Source organism: Manis javanica, chromosome 5 (genome assembly GCF_040802235.1).
Source record: "Manis javanica isolate MJ-LG chromosome 5, MJ_LKY, whole genome shotgun sequence".
NCBI lineage: Eukaryota > Metazoa > Chordata > Mammalia > Pholidota > Manidae > Manis > Manis javanica.
In genome coordinates, this window is record NC_133160.1 from 143,966,196 (window position 1) to 143,980,604 (window position 14,409).

Here is a 14,409-nt window from a genome sequence, read left to right on the forward strand (position 1 = left end):
GGGGTGTGGGTGTGCCAAGGATGGCCCTCAGGAGTCCTGAGGAGGGAGAATCACTGATGGAACCCAGAAGGAAAGACCCTGGGGAGTTAAACGGTACTGGAATCCAGAAATCCGAAAGCATACTGTTCTTTAAGTGTGGTTCAAGGTGCCTAAGGCTGCAGGAATTAACTTTAAAAGTTGCAGGACCGTAGAAAGGGCTGAGGGGGCCCCTGGGAGAGCTGGAGCACCCATGTTCCTGGGCACTTAGGGAGGTGAGGCTCAGGGCAACAGCTGTTTACTAGCCAGTACAGGTACATTTCAACATTTTAATGAGCTTTACAGCTGTTCTCATGTATGCAGGATGCATGTCAGCTCTGCTATAACACAGAAGCATATTGAGCTTGGACTTTTGTGGCTGTATTTGTTCACGCCTCATTAGAAATGAATCTTTAAGCAGAGTTTAAATCTGTATTTCAAACAGTATGTGTTTTATTCATTTTTAATTTTATCTAATTAACTGTTATGAAAAAGCAAACAAGGGGCAGTGATAAAAGATAATGGGGTGTGTGGGGGCAGCCTAGTTCCTAGAGCATTGTCAGGAAAGGCTTCTCTGGAGATGAGGCATCTGAGATCTGGAGACAAGAGGCTACAGTCCTGGGAAGTCAAGGGAACTGCATTCCAGGCAGAGGAAATGGCAAATTCCAAGTCTCTCTCACAACAATAAGCCTGGTATTCCCTAAGAATTTACATAAGGACTGCACATGAATAATAAGGTCTTCAAGGTCAGGGTTCTGTGAGCAACAGTGTTACATATAAGAAGGTAGATAGAACTACTCAGAATGGATTTGCACAGTCTGGGTCAAATAAATTCACATATAATCTTTTTTTTTTTTTCTTAGTCCAATTAAAGTTTAATCACCTGGAATATAGGCATGAGAGATTTTTTTTTTTTTGGAGTGAGTCCCAATTTTTTTTTTCAAGTTCAAACTCAACTTCTTTTTTTTTTTTTAAGAATGTTATGTTTACTAGGCTCTTCCCTACCCCAAGTCGCCCCCACAAACCCCATTACAGTCACTGTCCATCAGCATAGTAAGATGTTGTAGAATCACTACTTGTCTTCTCTGTGTTGCAAAGCCCTCCCCTTTCCCCCACCCTCCACATTATACATGCTAATCATAATACCCCATTTCTTCTTCCCTGCCCTTATCCCTCCCTACCCTCCCATTTTCCCCAGTCTCTTACCCTTTGGTAACTGTTAGTCCATTCTTGGGTTCTGTGATTCTGCTGCTGTTTTGTTCCTTCAGTTTTTCCTTTGTTCTTATACTCCACATATGAGTGAAATCATTTGGTATTTATTTTTCCCTGCTTGGCTTATTGCACTGAGCATAATACCCTCTAGCTCCATCCATGTTGTTGCAAATGGTAGATTTGTTTTCTTCTTATGGCTGAATAATATTCGATTGTGTATATGTAGCACATCTTCTTTATCCATTTATCTACTGATGGACACTTAGGTTGCTTCCATTTCTTGGCTATTGTAAATAGTGCTGCGATAAATATAGGGGTGCATCTGTCTTTTTAAAACTGGAGTGCTGTATCCTTAGGGTAAATTCCTGGAAGTGGAATTCCTGGGTCAAATGGTAAATCTATTTTGAGCATTTTGAGGAACCTCCATATTGCTTTCCACAATGGTTGAACTAATTTACATTCTCACCAGCAGTGTAGGAGGGTTCCCCTTTCTCCGTAACCTCGCCAACATTTGTTGTTGTTTGTCTTTTGGATGGTGGCCATCCTTACTGGTGTGAGGTAATATCTCATTGTGGTTTTAATTTGCATTTCTCTGATAACTAGTGATGTGGAGCATCTTTTCATGTGTCTGTTGGCCATCTGAATTTCTTCTTTGGAGAACTATCTGTTGAACTCCTCTGCCCATTTTTTAATTGGATTATTTGCTTTTTGTTTATATTTTGGATGTCAAGCCTTTATTGGATCTGTCATTTATTAAAATATTCTTCCATACTGTAGGGTACCTTTTTGTTCTGTTGATAGTGTCCTTTGCTGTACAGAAGCTTTTCAGCTTGATATAGTCCCACTTGTTCATTTTTGCTGTTGTTTCCTTGCCCGGGGAGATATATTCATGAAGAAGTCGCTAATGTTCACATCCAAGAGATTTTTGCCTATGTTTTTTTCTAAGAGTTTTATGGTTTCATGACTTACATTCAGGTCTTTGATCCATTTTTGAATTTACTTTTGTGTATGGGGTGAGAGAGTGATCCAGTTTCATTCTCTTACATGTAGCTGTCCAGTTCTGCCAGCACCACCTGTTGAAGAGACGGTCATTTCCCCATTGTATGTCCATGGCTCCTTTATTGAATATTAATTGACCATATATGTTTGGGTTAATGTCTGGAGTCTCTAATCTGTTCCACTGGTCTGTGGCTCTGTTCTTGTGCCAGTACCAAATTGTCTTGATTACTATGGCTTTGTAGTAGAGCTTGAAGTTGGGGAGTGAGATCCCCCCTACTTTATTCTTCTTTCTCAGGATTGCTTTGGCTATTCGGGATCTTTGGTGTTTCCATATGAATTTTTGAATTATTTGCTCCAGTTCATTGAAGGATGTTGCTGGTAATTTGAGAGGGATTGCATCAAATCTGTATATTGCTTTGGGCAGAATGGCCATTTTGATTATATTAATTCTTCCTAGCCATGAGCATGGGATGAGTTTCCATTTGTTAGTGTCCCCTTTAATTTCTCTTAAGAGTGACTTGTAGTTTTCAGGGTATAGGTCTTTCACTTCTTTGGTTAGGATTATTCCTAGGTATTTTATTCTTTTTGATGCAATTGTGAATGGAATTGTCTTCCTGATTTCTCTTTCTATTAGTTCATTGTTAGTGTATAGGAAAGCCACAGATTTCTGTGTGTTAATTTTGTATCCTGCAACTTTGCTGTATTCCGATATTAGTTCTAATAGTTTTGGAGTGGAGTCTTTAGGGTTTTTTTATGTACAGTATCATGTCATCTGCAAATAGTGAAAGTTTAACTTCTTCTTTACCAATCTGGATTCCTTGTATTTCCTTGTTTTGTCTAATTGCCATGGCTAGGACCTCCAGTACTATGTTAAATAACAGTGGGGAGAGTGGGCATCCCTGTCTTGTTCCCGATCTCAGAGGAAAAGCTTTCAGCTTCTTGCTGTTAAGTATGATGTTGGCTGTGGGTGTATTGTATATGGCCTTTATTATGTTGAGGTACTTGCCCTCTATACCCATTTTGCTGAGAGTTTTTATTATGAATGGATGTTGAATTTTGTTCAATGCTTTTTCAGTATCTATGGAGATGATCATGTGGTTTTTGTCCTTTCTGTTGATGTGGTGGATGATGTTGATGGATTTTTGAATGTTGTAACATCCTTGCATCCCTGGGATGAATCCCACTTGATCATGGTGTATGATCCTTTGATATATTTTTGAATTCGGTTTGCTAATATTTTATTGAGTATTTTTGCACCTACATTCATCAGGGATATTGGTCTGTAATTTTCTTTTTTGGTGGGGTCTTTGCCTCGTTTAGGTATTAGGGTGATGTTGGCTTCATAGAGTGAGTTTGGGAGTGTTTCCTCCTCTTCTATTTTTTGGAAAACTTTTAGGAGAATGGGTATTATGTCTTCTCTGTGTGTCTGATAAAATTGCGAGGTAAATCCATCTGACCCGGGGTTTTTTTTCTTGGGTAGTTTTTTGATTACCGCTTCAATTTCTTTGCTGGTAATTGGTTTGTTTAGGTTTTGTCTTTCTTCCTTGGTCAGTCTTGGAAGATTGTATTTTTCTAGGAAGTTGTCCATTCCTTCTAGGTTTTCTAGCTTCTTAGCATATAGGTTTTCATAGTAGTCTCTAATAGTTCTTGTATTTCTGTTGGGTCTGTTGTGATGTTTCCTTTCTTATTTCTGATTCTGTTGATGTGTGTTGATTCTCTTTTTCTCTTAGTAAGTCTGGATAGAGGCTTATCTATTTTGTTTATTTTCTCAAAGAACCAGCTCTTTTTTTTGTTGATTTTTGCTGCTGTTTTATTCTTCTCAATTTTGTTCATTTCTTCTCTGATCTTTATTATGTCCCTCCTGCTGATTTTAGGCCTCATTTGTTCTTCTTTTTCCAATTTTGATAACTGTGTTGTTAGACTATTCATTTGGGTTTGTTCTTCCTTCTTTAAATATGCCTGGATTGCTATATACTTTCCTCTTAAGACTGCTTTTGCTGTGTCCCACAGAAGTTGGGGCTTTGTGTTGTTTTTGTCATTTATTTCCATATACTGCTGGATCTCCATTTTAATTTGGTCATTGATCCATTGACTATTTAGAAGTGTGTTGTTAAGCCTCCATGTGTTTGTGAGCCTTTTTGCTTTCTTGGTACAATTTATTTCTACCTTTTATACCTTTGTGGTCTGAAAAGTTGGTTGGTAGGATTTCAATCTTTTTGAATTTACTGAGGCTCTTTTTGTGGCCTAGTATGTGGTCTATTCTGGAGAATGTTCCATGTGCACTTGAGAAGAATGTGTATCCTGCTGCTTTTGGGTGTAGAGTTCTATAGATGTCTATTAGGTCCATCTGTTGTAGTGTGTTGTTCAGTGCCTCTGTGTCTTTACTTATTTTCTGTCTGGTGTATCTCTCCTTTGGAGTGAGTGGTGTGTTGAAGTCTCCTAAAATGAATGCATTGCAGTTTATTTCCTCCTTTAGTTCTGTTAGTGTTTGTTCACATATTCTGGTGCTCCTGTGTTGGGTGCATATATATTTATGATGGTTATATCCTCTTGTTGGACTGAGCCCTTTATCATTATGTAATGTCCTTCTTTATCTCTTGCTACTTTCTTTGTTTTGAAGTCTATTTTGTCTGATACTAGTACTGCAACACCTGCTTTTTTCTCCCTATTGTTTGCATGAAATATGTTTTTCCATCCCTTGACTTTTAGTCTGTGCATGTCTTTGGGTTTGAGGTGAGTCTCTTGTAAGCAGCATATAGATGGGTCTTTTTTTTTTATCCATTCAGTGACTCTATGTCTTTTGATTGGTGCATTCAGCCATTTACATTTAGGGTGATTATCGATAGGTATGTACTTATTGCCATTTCAGGCTTTAGATTCGTGGTTACCAAAGGTTCCAGGTTACTTTCCTTACTATCTAAGAGTCTAACTTAACTCACTTAGTATGCTGTTACAAACACAATGTAAAGGTTCTTTTCTATTTCTCCTCCTTTTACTTCCTCCTTCATTCTTTATTTATTAGGTATCAGATTCTATACATTTTTCTCTATCCCTTGATTGGCTTTGGGGATAGTCAATTTAATTTTGCATTTGCCTCATAATCAGCTGCTCCACCCTCCCTACCATAATTTTACTACCGCTGGTGACAGCTATCCAACCCTAGGAACACTTTCATCTATAGCAGTCCCTCCAAAATAGACTACAGTGATGGTTTGTGGGAGATAAACTCTCTCAGCTTTTGCTTATCTGGAAATTGTTTAATCCATCCTTCAAATTTAAATGATAATCTCGCCGGATAAAGTGATCTTGGTTCCAGGCCCTTCTGCTTCATGGCATTAAATACATCATGCCACTCCCTTCTGGCCTGTAAGGTTTCTGCTGAGAAGTCTGTTGTTAGTCTGATGGGCTTTCCTTTGTATGTGATCTTATTTCTGCCTCTGGCTGCTTTTAACAGTCTGTCCTTATGCTTGATCTTTCCCATTTTAATTACTATGTGTCTTGGTGTTGTCTTCCCTAGGTCCCTTGTGTAGGGGGATCTGTGGATCTCCATGGCCTGAGAGACTATCTCCTTCCCCAGATTGGGGAAGTTTTCAGCAACTACCTCCTCAAAGACACTTTCTATCCCTTCTTCTCTCCTTCTTCTGGTATCCCTATAATACGAAAATTGTTCTGCTTGGATTGGTCACACAGTTCTCTCAATATTCTTTCATTTTTAGAGATCCTTTTTTCTCTCTGTGCCTCAGCTTCTTTGTATTCCTCTTCTCTAGTTTCTATTTCATTTATTGTCTCCTCCACCATATCCAACCTGCTTTTAATACCCTCCATCGTGTTCTTTAGCGATTGGATCTCTGTCCTGAATTCATTCCTGAGTTCCTGGATGTCTTTCCGTACCTCCATTAGGATGTTGATTACTTTTATTTTGAACTCCCTTTCAGGAAGAGTCACTAGGTCCATATCATTTAAATCTTTCTTGGGAGTTGTATTAACAATTTTACTCTGGACAAGGTTCCTTTGGCAGTTCATGTTTGTATATGGTGCCCTCTAGTGTCCAGAAGCTCTATTCTGGAGCTGCTCTGCCACTGAAGCAATATCCGGGGTTGCAGGGGAGCGGTATTGGTGCTTGGGGGGGAGGAAAGAGCTGTTCCCCTCCTCCTGGCTCCTGTGCCTGTCTCTGCTGCCTGAGCCATTGGGCCAGGCACACAGGTATAAGTTTTTGTCCCAGAGAAGCCAGATATGGATCCCTGCTTTCCACAAGCAGCCATAATCCCAGTCTCCCCAGTCTGCCTGTATTAACTTTCCAACCCAATAGTCATGCGAGTCTCATGAAAGCACCATGAAATGTAGGTTTGTGCTCCCAGCGCTGATCTCCAGAGCTAGGTATTCAGCAGTCCCAAGCCTTCCACTCCCTCCCTTCTCCGTTTCTCTTCCTCCCGCCGGTGAGCTGGGGTCAGGGAGGGGCTCGGTCCCGTGGAGCCACAGCTCTGGTACGTTATCCTGTTTGGTGAGGTCTGCTCTTTTCTCCAGGTGTGTGCAGTCTGACCCATCCTCTTTCCTGTTGCTCTCTCAGGATTAGTTGCACCAATTAAATTTTCTAATTGTATCTAGTTTTAGGAGGAAGCCTCTGTCTCTCCTCTCATGCTGCCATCTTTAATCCCACAGGTAATCTTTTATAAGAGGGCATTAATGAGTACATCTACCATGTATCTCCACCTTCTCTGATATCTCTGATTTAAAATATCTTTCTCAGTGAGTTGACAAATTAGATCACACAAAAACCTGCACACTGATATTTACAGCAGCTTTATTCATAATTGCCAGAGCTTGGGAGAAACCCAGAAGTCCTTCAGTAGGTGTATAGATAAGTAAACTGTGGTATATCCAGACAGTGGAGTATTATTATTCACTACTAAAATGAAATGAGCTATCAAATAATGAACAACATGGAGTAAACTTACATGTGGATTATTAAGTGAAGGAAGACAGTCTGAAAAGCCTGCATACTGTATCGTTCCAACTATATGACACTTTGGAAGAAGCAAAACGATGGGGACCGAAAATAGGTTCATATTTACTAGGCGATGGGGAGAAAGAGGGATGAATAGATGGAGCACAGAAAATTCTTAGTTCCATGAAACTATTATGTATGATACTCATAATGGTGGACACATATCATTATACGTTAATCCAAACCCATAAAATGTACAACACCAGGAATGAACTGTAGTGTTGACTATGGACTATGATATGTCAGTGAAGGTTCACTGAGTGTAACAAATGTGTCACTCTGGTGGGGGTGTTGAGAGCAGGGAAGGCTGTGCCTGTGTGTGGGTGAGGACTATATGGTGACTGTACTTTCCTTTAGTTTTGTGGAGAACCAAAACTGCTCTAAGAAAGTGTATTAAATACATCTTTTCCTTTATCCTCATGATTAATAAAAGTTAGATCATGTGTCATGAATGTCACTCTGGACAAATGATTCCTGTGTATATATGTCAGACCTAAAGTGAACAGGGTGGATGTTTGTTTGTGTGGGTCAATGCTGCAAGTTACCTAACGGTATTCTCTAGACAGTCTATGTGTGACTCTTGGGCATTTCTCAAACCTTCTAAAATTTAATGTTAATTAAATTCTGCCATCCACAGTTGTCATTCACAAGCATCATAAGGAGGCAAAACCTTCCTTTAAAGAAAAAACAAAGTGTGTGCAAAACATGAGCAGAATACACTCTACCCTGGTCTATCCTTTGTCAAAACAGATGGAGATGGTTATCTGTAAACTGAGAAAAAAAAAATCAAACTGTCTTGATTGCACACTTCAAATGGGTGTTTTGCCATTTTCAGGTGTAGTTACCATGAGAGAGATAGCTTGAATTCTGACAAACATAATAAAATTTCTGAAGGGGTAAAACGATGGTGTAGTTGGTGACTGCACTTGATGAATTCCTCATCATCTGTAACTAGCCCATGTGAGAGCTGCTTGGGAGCTAGCAGCTGCCAGAGAACTTTACACACACAGTTAGACATCCTGCCAACATTTCCTCAAGTAGTTGATTCATTGAATAAATCCCTCATGAAAGCAAAGCTGTGTTGTAATGTGTAATGACCAGCTCCCTGGGATAATGCCATGGTTTATAGCATTTTACAATTCCCACGGTGTAAATACAGCAGTCCCTCTTTATCTGCAGTTTCACGTTCTGCGTTTCAGTTACCTGAGGTCCACTGAGGTCCCAGAAGTAGATGACCCTCTTTCTGATGAATCGGCAGAAGGTGTAGAATGGCCTGATGTTACATCACGATGCCTACATCATTCACTCGCTTCATCTCATCACACGGGCGTTTTATCATCTCACATTATCATGAGAAGGGTGAGTACAGTACAAATAAGATATTTGGAGAGAGAAACTGCATTCACATAACTTTTATTACAGTATTGTTGTAATTGTTCTTTTTCATTATTGCTAATCACTTACTGTGCCTAATGAAACACATGGTATCTATAGGGTTTGGTACTATCTGCAGATTCAGGCATCCCTGGGAGCCTTTAAACCTATCTACCTCAGGCATGGGAGAATTACTGGCCTCCCATCTTGGGGATCTGCAGCCCAATGTGACATACTTGAACAAGGAGTTGGGAAGAGATGTGCAGCAACTGGTTTCTCTGAGCCGATACAAGCTGGTTCCAGCACAGCACAGGATTTACAGATCTGTTTTCTCAGTTCCAGCAATAGGAAGGGGTGGATTCAGTATTTTACTTTGTGGAAACCACCTTTTTTCTCTTTAATAGACTACAAATTCTTCTTCTTCATTGGCTTAAAAAAAAATTGGATCTTTTTCAGAATCCCTTGAAGTGCCTCTTCCCAGGAAATCCACATCCCTCCTGCTCTCCCTCGGTAATCCTCTGTCCTCCTAATGCAAAACCTACATAATTGTATGTCTTCTGCTAGTTCAGATGTGTAATTTAGCTGTAAGATGGCTAATTGGAACTGGTCTCATTATGGCTGTGCTGTACATGTAACACTGGGTAGAGGGGCCAACCACTCATGATTTGAAGGAAAGTGCAAAATTCCCTGGTGCACTGGCAGTGTCCTCACCTAGTCCTCACCATCTAAGAATATCTCACTGACTCATTGAATTCAATGGGAGAAAGTTCAAATAGCTTTTAAAGTGGCATGAACACTATGTGACTAGCAGGATAACTAATATCAATATTAATAATGTATGTGACAAGCACCTTGCATACTGTACACTGCAGAAAAAGTAACTGATTTTTATGGCATTAAAAACTGAGGTTTCCATCTTCTAGTAGATGTGACAGGGTGTGAATAATAGTTAATGGATACAATCTGGGGGGAATAGAGGTTGAAATCAGGTTTGTCCATTCTCTTCCAGAAAATTAGGCAAACATTTCACAGGGAATGGGGACCAGAATGGCCCTTACAATTCCCTTGAGGGATGGTGAAATTCAGATGCTATTAGCTAGAGAAAGAAAAAAATCTTGGCACCTTAATATAGATAATAAATATTTGTCATTTAGGTAATTTTCCTATTTCTTTCCACAATCTCATTTGATTCTCCATAGAATAGGTGTAAGTCATGAGTGTATATATTCTAAGCTGGGAAATCATACCTTTTGAAAAATCATTGGAACATTTCCGAAGTGCATTTTTTTTCTTGAAACAGGGTTAAGTTTGTCTCAAAAAGCTTTAACAAGTATATCAGATTTTCAAAATTGGTTTTGAATAGATGTTCACTTAATAGCCAAAATATGGGATCATTTTTAAAGGTCATGATATAGGGTTCACTATTGTCAGATGCATATTTTGCTTCTTAGAGAAAGAGGCAGAGAGGGAGAGAGGGAGTTATTTAAGCATGTATGAAAGATATTTAAGAAACTTTAAAACCTTTAGACTTTAAAAACTTTAAAAATGATCAATGTTACATCAATAATGTAAAAAATGACTCAAATAGAAAAACATTTCTGTTGTTAAAAGCACATAGCTTCAACATTGGTTTATTAATCAGATGTTGTAATGTTACTGAAACACTCTTAACAGGGCATTTCAGCATCGCTTTCCCCTTCATGAAACACTACTGAAGACTATAAAAATGATTCCTTAGTATCTTTGAAAAATAAGAAAAGTTCCAATGAAGAAGCCACTTCTGTCACCATATTTAAAAGATGGGAATTTCAAGTGATAAATAGGTGTTTATAAAAAACTTAAGAAATTATAAATTATGAGAAAGTATAAATTTCCTGATGCATAGAACTGTGCATTCCTGGAAATTATCATACATATTAATTCTGTGGTTGATAGGATAAACTATAAGCAAAAAAAGTTTGATAAAAGGAAAACATTTTCCTCCTTTATAATTGCTCTCTCCATGTTAATCATTATGAGAAATGGAGTTATTATTTGGTTCAGATGAACACATTCCCAGCATGAATTCTTATTGACCTTATCTAGTCAACTTTCAGGATGACACAGGCTTAGTTCTAATGAATATTTATGTCCTGCACAATCTCATGGGGTGACTATGTCATTAGTGAGATCATGTAACTTTCTTTAGCTTCCCGGATAAATGTCAATAAAAGTAACAGCCCCATGAAATTGGAAGTCACGTTAACTGCTTTCCTCAAGGAGACATGTAAGAGGTCATCCCAAGAGAGCTGCAGCTCCTCAGTGGCCTGCACATCATTCAGAGAAGGGATGAAAGTTTGGACCACCCTTCCAGGATAGCACATCAATATTTTATTGAAACTAAAGATTGAAACTGTTATAATAAAGGAAAACCAGAGCCTGAGACAGAACAGTTGGTATCAGTGGCCTGGGGAACAAAATGGTAATGAAAAATAAAGCAGGAGGACAAAGAAGACTGTGAGGTGTGACCCTTATTTTCTATCAATTGCCACTGCTTTGAACCTAAGCCTCCAATATTCTATTTGTGGAAGGTCAGTTTTATTGCTTTCTCTATTTGAAGCTGGTTTGCTATAAACCACACTTCTTGTGAGGAGAGCAGTGAGAACTTTCAGTTCCTGCAGGTCTTGAAGTAGAATTGTCAGTTGGGATGTAATCTTCTTGATTTACTTTCAGCTATTTATTTACCAGACCAATCTCTGGGTTTGGGTTCCTGCAAAACATTATTTGGTACAAGGATTTGACCGGCTTTTGGCTAGTACACTGAGGAGGTACAAGTTTACGGGGGGCAGTGAAATGGGGAGGGGAGGAGAGGAGCATTAATGTTTTTGTTATTGCTATGGGTCCCTGGGCTTCAATTATTCAAGTGCTTTCTAGAAGTGTGAGGAGGTGGGCATCTATCTCCTCTTTTCTTTCTCCCAGTATCTGAGCATTGCTCATAGGGGTGCCACATTTCTGGCACTTTTGGGTTGTGTCTGGATGCATGCAGTCTCCTGAGGTGCTGGGGAGCTGTCAGGCACAGAGAACTGGCCACTGTGGGACTGTCATGGAGCTGGGACCTGTCTGCAGCCCCAAGAGAACCCAGGTAGGCAGAGGGGCTATGAAATCACAGCTGTTTTCTCCTCATAAAGTTTAAGCATCACTAGAACTCACATTAGGTAATTTCTTCACAGCCCTGGTTTTGACTGTCTGGCAAATAGTACCAAAGTTGTATCCTTAATGAACATTGCTTTTCCTTCAATGGCTTTGTGACACTTTTTACTTCAGTTTTCTCATCTGCAACATGTAGATAATCAATAATATATAAATAGGGCTGCCATGTAAGTTATAGGAATCTAGTTATATTTGAATTTCATATTAACAATGATATATAATATAAAATAATACTATAAACAATGATATAAAAGCATCAGTGTTGTATACTTAAAGTATATTGCTTTTCTTCTAATAGTTTTGTGACTTTGGGCCCATTATTTTTCTATGTTATGATATTCTTATTTGTAAAATGAAGATAAAAAATGGGTATCAGGAGTTTATTTGTGAGTTTGTGTAAAACTGTTACTACAATATGGTACAGTGGATGCAATATATTATTCTTGAATTTCTGGCTCATAGCTTTCATTGAAGCCATCATATAAAAAATGACTTCTGTGTTTCTAATTTTCAAATATGTATATTTTAACCTGGTGAATTCTACCAAACTTTTATTTATAAAAGTTAATCAATTTTTATTTATCTGTAACTTTTTTGTTTTTATTTGTTTGAATTTCTACATTTTTATCAAAGAAGTATAGATACACAAATCAAAAATTACAGAAAGCCTTATAGTGAAAAACTGTCCCAGCCTCATCATTTCCTATCCCCAATCTATTTTCCAAAGGAATGGTTTTTAAGTGTATTTTTTTGAAGTATAGTTTATGTGCAATATTATATTGGTTTCAAGTATATAACAGTGATTCAACAGTTACACACATTTAATCCTCACCCCAACTAGTGCAGTTACTATCTGTCGACATAAAAGGTGTTATAGAACCATTGACTATATTCTCCATGCTAGACTACCATCCCCGTGACCAACTTATATGGAGTGAGATTTTGTGCATCTTTATCTTACTCACCTACTCCACCCATCCCAATCCCTCCCCCATAGTAATTACCAGTCACTTCTCAGTGTCTGTAAGTCTACTGCTGCTTTATTCAATTTGTTTTAATTTGTTTTTATATTCCACAAATAAGTGAAATCATATGGTGTTTGTCTTTCTACACCTGCTTTTTTCACTTAGCATAACATCCTCTAGGTTCATCCATGTTGTTTCAAATGGCAGGATTTCTTCTTTTTTATAGCTGAGTAATATTCTATTGTGCACATGTACCACATCTTCTTTGACTGTTTATCTATTGATGGACACTTTGGTTGATTCCATATCTTTGCTATTGGAAATAATGTGGCAGTAATCAGAGGGGTGCATATATCTTTTCAGATCAGAGATATTGTTTTCTTTTGGTATTCATAGAAGTGGAATTACTGGGTTGTATGGTATTTCTATTTTTAGCTTTTTGAGGAACTTCCATACTGCTTTCCATAGTGGCTGCTCCAGTTTACATTCCCACCAACAATGTAGCAGGGTTACCTTTGTTCCACATCCTTGTCAGCACCTAGTTATTTCTTGTCTTTGGATAGTGGCCATTCTGACTGGTGTGAGGTGATAGCTCTTTGTGGTTTTAATATGCATTTCTCTGATGATTAGCAATGTGGAGCATCTTTTCATGTGCCTGTTGGCCATCTGTGTTTCTTTTTTGAAGAAATGTCTTTTCAGGTCCTCCACCCATTTTTTAACTGGGTTATTTGTTTTCTTGATTTTGAGTTGTATGAGTTGTTTATTTATTTATTTATTTATTTTTTTGAGAGGGCATCTCTCATATTTATTCATCAAATGTTTGTTAACAACAATAAAATTCTGTATAGGGGACTCAATGCACAATCATTAATCAACCCCAAGCCTAGTTCTCAAGACTCTCCAATCTTCTGAAGCATAACGAACAAGTTCTTACATGGTGAACAAATTCTTACATAGTGAATAAGTTCTTACATGGTGAACAGTGCAAGGGCAGTCATCACAGAAACTTTTGGTTTTGATCATGCATTATGAACTATAAACAATCAGGTCAAATATGAATATTCGTTTGATTTTTATACTTGATTTATATGTGAATCCCACATTTCTCCCTTATTATTATTATTATTTTTTTAAATAAAATGCTGAAGTGGTAGGTAGATGCAAGATAAAGGTAGAAAACATAATTTAGTGCTGTAAGAGGGCAAATGTAGATGATCAGGTCTGTGCCTATAGACTAAGTATTAATCCAGGCTAGACAAGGGCAACAAAACATCCACGGATGCAGAAGATTTCTCTCAAAACAGGGGGGGGTGAGGTTCTAAGCCTCACCTCTGTTGATCCCCAATTTCTCACCTGATGGCCCCCCTGCGACTATGCCTGTCTTAGGTTGTTCCTCCCTTGAGGAATCTTACCCGTCTCTGGCTAACCAGTCATCTTCCGGGGCCATACAGGGAAATGTAAAGTTGGTAAGTGAGAGAGAAGCCATATTGTTTGAAAAGGTTAGCTTTTTACTTCTTTGCAGATTTATGCCCTGTGGCTTTTATGCCCAGCATTTGTCTTGAGGTATCTTTACCACTTGGAAGAATTATGATACTCGGTAACTTCTTTAAGAGGCACAAATTCTACTTAAGGGTTGTAATTAGGAAGGAA